This window comes from Bubalus bubalis, chromosome 2, assembly GCF_019923935.1.
Source record: "Bubalus bubalis isolate 160015118507 breed Murrah chromosome 2, NDDB_SH_1, whole genome shotgun sequence".
In the NCBI taxonomy this organism is placed as follows: domain Eukaryota; kingdom Metazoa; phylum Chordata; class Mammalia; order Artiodactyla; family Bovidae; genus Bubalus; species Bubalus bubalis.
Window position 1 is genome coordinate 34,019,158 of NC_059158.1, and position 5,861 is coordinate 34,025,018.

The window sequence follows — 5,861 nt, forward strand, 5'->3', positions numbered from 1 at the left end:
GTTTTTATTTTAATAAAATTTTTTACTGATTATAAAACAAAAAAGTAGTCGTTCTAGAAACCTTGAAAAAAAAATTAAAAGTATTGTTGCCCAGCTAACATTAAGATGCTGCGATGCCAGGAAGGCAGAGATTTTTGTCTGTTTTGTTCATTGCTATACACCAAGCACTTAGCACAGTGCCTAGCACATATAGGCACTCAATAATCACTGTTTAACAAATAAATGGGTGGATGGATTATGGATTTAAATGGCCTGAGCTGAGCTACTCCCTCTTCTGTTTTCATCCTCCTGGAAAGAGACCAAGTCTCTAACCTGCACCAAGTTTCAAGACATCAGGACAGATAGCAGAGCCAAAACTCTCTCATCCTAGACGAGCCCTGCGTACTGTAACTCCTAAACTTTCCCTTACTCTGCAGCTTTAAAGCCTCCTGGGCCACTTTGCGTTCATCCCCTGGGCAAGTTTTAGATGCCCCCACCCTGGGCTGAGGTCTGGGAGGCCATGGGAGTCACCCTAAGGAGTTCCTGGGGGCAGTGGAGCTCCAGAAGCTGCCTGGCTGCCACGATTCAGCAGAAGAGGTGAGGGTTTGGACGCTCAGTGTATCAAGAAGCCCAAGGCCTCCTGAAGCTCCCAGAAAAGTCTGTGTGTATAGGCCATCCAGCAAAAAGGGCTTATCTGAGGGCTCTCACCAGCATCCTCTCTCTTGGCTGCATCCCCCCAAACCAAGCCTGGCACAGAGGTCACTGCAGAACCCACATGGAAACAGAGGGTTGATGCAGAAAGCGGTCCAATCTTGGGCCCTGAAATCAACCTTCTTGAGGGCTTTAGGGCCCTCCTTGCAGCTCTGCAGTCTGGGACCCTGCCGTGCCATGAGCTGGGTCAGAATGAGCTGGGAGAGAAAGAAGGGGTCCCGAATGAGTGGGGTTGGGATCCCAGGGCCATCCCTAGCACATATAGGGTCTAGTGCCTAAATAAGGTTTTTTTTAATCGATGTTTTTGTGGGTCATAAGTTGTTGTATATCAACATGATCCAGCCTAACCATAAAAGGCAAATGCTTCTGGGAGGTTACATGGTGAGGTGAAAGGAAGGTGAGCTAGACCTTAGCTCCACCAACCCCTCTGTCCTGCGGAACCTCACTTTACAGTCACTGACTGGGGGCTCAGCTCTGAGAGGGGACAGCAGAGCGAGGCAGTTGGTGGGAAGAGGTAAACCGGGCAGGTGTTTAGACACTGGTTAGGGAGGGCCGGTTCTGGTTTTTGCTTGGCCTGGTCTGAATCCAGACCCTTTAGAACAAATAGTGAGGCAGTGATAAGAACTAGGTGGGTGAGTGCTAAGTCGCTTCAGTCATGTCTGACTCTTTGCAACTCTATGGACAGTGGCCGGCCACACTCCTCTGTCCATGGGATTCTCCAGGCAAGAATACTGGAGTGGGTTGCCATGCCCTCCTCCAGGGGATCTTCCTGACCTAGGGATTGAACCCTCATCTCTTACGTCTCCTGCATTGGCAGGCGAGTTCTTTACCACTAGTGCCACCTGGGCAGCCCAAGAACTAGGTGCCTAGGGAATTACAGGAAGCCAGACAGCAGAGGGGGAATCAAATAAACTCTACCCCTGATCCTCTGGGGTCTTTAGCAGAACACAGGGAAGAAGCCTGATTCCAAAAGGATGGCATTGTGTGCTAGTCAAGCAGTCAGGGACATGGTAAAATGCTTCTCGTGTCTGGTAAACCTCAAGAGTTTCCATCTAAATTGGGGAGGGGTCCTTAATCATTAACTCTCCCCGCAGCTGCATGGCAAACAGTGCATATATGGGAACCTCTTTTCTCCAATGTCAAGAAAAAGTCACCACAAACCCACCTGACATGCATGTCCCATAAACACACACCAGAGGGCAGTGTAAACCAGGACATGAGAAAAAAAATCACAGAGCCTCCTACAAAGAGGGCGCTGGGGAAATGGGTGTGGGGTGGATTACTGATGCACCCTTGTCTTTGAAAACTTTCAGTGGTAGACAGAGGGGGCCTGGCAAAGGTGGCCGGGAGGGAGCATTTGTACCTCAGAACTTGCTACCACCAGCAGCTCCCAAAGCCTCAAGGACTTCCCATCAGGTCAGGTCAGGAAACAGCTTCCAAGCACCTCCCATGTGCAAGGCACTGTGCTGGGGACAGGGATTTGAAAGTGAGTAAAACCCAGTCCCTTCTCCAACGGAGCGCCTATGATGTGCCCACCTCTCTACATTCATTATCCCACTTAACTCTCACAATGGCAAAGTGCTATAAGAATCATCCCCCTTTTACAGATGATGAAAAACAGACTCGAAAGGTAAAATACTAGCCCCACTGCGTGCATGCTAAGTCACTGCAGTTGTGTCCGACTCTGCGACCCTATGGACTGTGGCCCATCAGGCTTCTCAGTCCATGGGATTCTCCAGGCAAGAATATTAACGTGGGTTGCCATGACCTCCTCCAGGGATCTTCCTGATCCAGGGATCGAATCCATGTCTCAAGTCTCCTACATTGGCAAGGCAGGTTCCTTACCACTAGCGCCATCTGGGAAGCCCACTAGTAACTGGCAAAATTAGAGTTTAAACCAGGTCTGTCTAGATTCAGAGCTGGGGCCCTCACTACTGTGAACCTTCTTTCTAAAAAAAAAAAAAAATGTATTTATGTATTTATTTGGCTGCTCCAGTTCTTAGTTGCCTCATGTGGGATCTAGGATCTTTGCTACAGTATGTGGAATCTAGTTCCCTGACCTGGGATCTAAGCCAGATCCCCTACATTGGGATCGTGAAGTCTTAGCCACGGGACCACCAGGAAGTCCCCAGGTCCTTCTTAGTGTGTGCTCTCACAAGGTGATTAAGAGGATTAATGAATAAACACATGTAAAGCACTTAGCACACCCTGCACAGGGTAAGAAGCCAATAAGTGTGCACTTTTGTTAAGAGCACTTCCTTCTATGACTGCTTTCTCTAAGCGCCAACTCAAATCTGGAGCAAGGGGAGCTGAACAGCATCTGGCCTGTTTTGTTAGAGAATGGCGAAGAGAGAAAACAGTAGATGTGATTTTCACTTTTGCAAGTTGTTGAAGAGCTTCCCTGGTGGTCCAGTGGCTAAGACTCTGAGCTCCCAATGCAAGGGGTGCGGGGTTTGATCCCTGGTCAGGAAATGATCTCACATATCGAAACTAAAGACTTCACGTGCCACAGCTAAGAGTTTGCATGCCGAAACTAAAACATCATTCCACAGTGACGATCAAAGATCCTGAGTGCCTCAACTAGGACCTGTCATAGCCAAATATATAAATAATTCTTTTTTTAAAGACGTACTCAGGAAAGTTCTGTCCTTAGATAACTCATATTTTTATTATTCTTTTTTTGCTGGTTTTATTTTTTATACAGTTTTTAAAGGCTACACTCCATTTGGTGTTATTACATTATTACTGGCTATACTCCCTGGTGATTACAGTACACCCTTGTAGCTTATCTTACACCCAAGAGCTTGTACCTCCCCCTCTCTCACCACTGGTAACCACTAGTTTGTTGTCTCTATCTGTGAGTCTGCTTCTTTTTTTTATATTCACTAGGTGGTATTTTTTAGATTCATTTATTGCTCCATTGACACAATGTGACCATAAGCCGAGGTAGAGCCCAAAACTGGAAGTCTAGACAGGTTAGGAATCAAACCAGTACTCCCTGGAAACCTCTCAGACATTGGCAACCATGAACGAAGACAGCGAAAAGGTGCAGTGCTCATCAGAGGCACAGGGGATGTGCGTGTGCGTGTGTGCACACGTGCGTGCATGCACTCCTCCTATCCCGCCGCCTGTATCCCAGCACCTGAGGGCACCGCAGCTGCCGTAGGCCTTTACCTCTTGTCCACCTCATTCTTCTTCTCAGAGGCCTTTCCCTACCTGCTCTCTCCTCAGACCCCACCACCACTTCCTTCCTTACTCATATGTCAGCCACCTACTTCACTTGCCCTTTTTCTCTCTGCTTCCACATTTTGGTCTTTGTATGAGTCAGCTATTGCCACAGTACTGTTCTGTAACAAACTTCCCCCAAACTCAGTGACCTACGACAAGCATATATTCTTATCGCTCATGAGTCTAGAGGTAAGCTAACATCAATCTACTTCAGGCTGCAGGTCAGATTGGCTCCAGGGTGTCCCTGAGATTCAGCTTCATTCCTCAGGTTTTGTCTCACTCTCCTGGGGCCCATAGCTCCCCAAATAATGTTCTTGTTTTTTTAGTATTTATTTTTAATTTATTTGGCTATACTGGGTCATGGTTGCAGCATGCGACATCTTCATTGTGGCATGCAGAATCTTCAGCTGCAGCACTCGAACTCTTAGTGGTGGCTTGTGGGATCTAGTTCCCTGACTAGGAATTGAACCCAGGTCCCCTGCATTGGGAGCTTGGAGTCCTAGCCACTGGACCACCACGGAAGTCCACACAAGACATGTTCTTCTCGTATCAAATGGCATAAGCACGAGAGGGGGGTATGAATTAGCACACGGCCCCTTCCACCCATATTCTCTTGGCCAAAGCAAATTATGTGGGGAAACTCAAAATCATTGAATTGAGGACGTGTACTCCATCCACACCCAGTGGGGGATAATACAGAGTCCTATGGTACAGGGTGTGGATGTGTAATCCAAGTACAGGAAGAGCCTGGTGAACTGAGAACAATCATTTCATCCAGTGAGTTTCATGTGCATCAACCGTTCCTCCAAAACATCCATGGGGGTAGGAGGCTATTCGTCCTTGTTACCATACACAATATCTTCCTCTTCAGTCATCTCCAGCTCCTATAACAAACCGTAGTCCATTTTTCTGATGCCTGCACTGCTCACTGGTTCATGAAATGGGGCTTTGGCAAGAGTAAGGCCTTGACTGCAGGACTCCCTGCTTCCTCTGCACCGAAAGGCCTTGTGATGTTCACACTCTAGAGTAAGGCATGGACATGTCCTTCCAGCGCACTCCAATCTTTTCAAATTCCTATTCTGCTTTTTCATTTTCCAGAAATATTCTAAATTGGATGTGCCTTTCTCCTGGATGAAACAGGCCTTGATGACTTCCAGATGTTCCTTCCTCATCTAGACAGGATTCAGATTCAGGGAAGGGGTCAGGTCAGAAAGAGGCAGGACTGCATACTTAACACATTTTGATTTTAAACAGACACTCTTGGATACAAAGCCCTCAGATTCAGAAGAGTCTTTCAGAGCAGAGGAAGAAACGTTCAGAAATCATCATGATTGGAAGCAGCATCCTTCAAACAGGGCTTAGATTTATTCTAAAAGATGGCGTTTGCATCACTGCTGAGCACTTAACCGAATGCACTTAGGGGGAAGCAACCCACTTATTACTGTGACAGGCACGGGAAGTTAACTGTGAACTTGGCAGCTCCTATTACTCACACTGGAGGCTGTGGTCTGACACTGAGACATTAGTTGCCTAGCAGTTTCTCATGGGGATGACAGAAAATAAGAGAAAAATCCATGAGAACAGTCTTCAAGGCACCATGGCTAGCTGGGGACTGCCATCACACAGGTGGACATTAATAAACTTACCCTGAATAAAAAGGAACGGGTGACACGTGGTGTCTGGTCTCAGGACCACAGCCAGTCCACTTCATATCGAAAGTCCACAGCCATACAGGAGGTCCCTGGAGTGGCCAAGTTTATAGAGACAGAAGGAAGAACGGTGGTCACCAGGGCTGGAGTGGGGGACAGGGCGTTGTTCTTTAATGGGTACAGAGTTTCAGTTTGGGATGATGGAAAAGTTCTGGAGACAGACAGGGGTGATGGTTGCACAACAATGCAACTGAACTTAATGCCAGTGAATCATATACTATACTTAAGAATGGC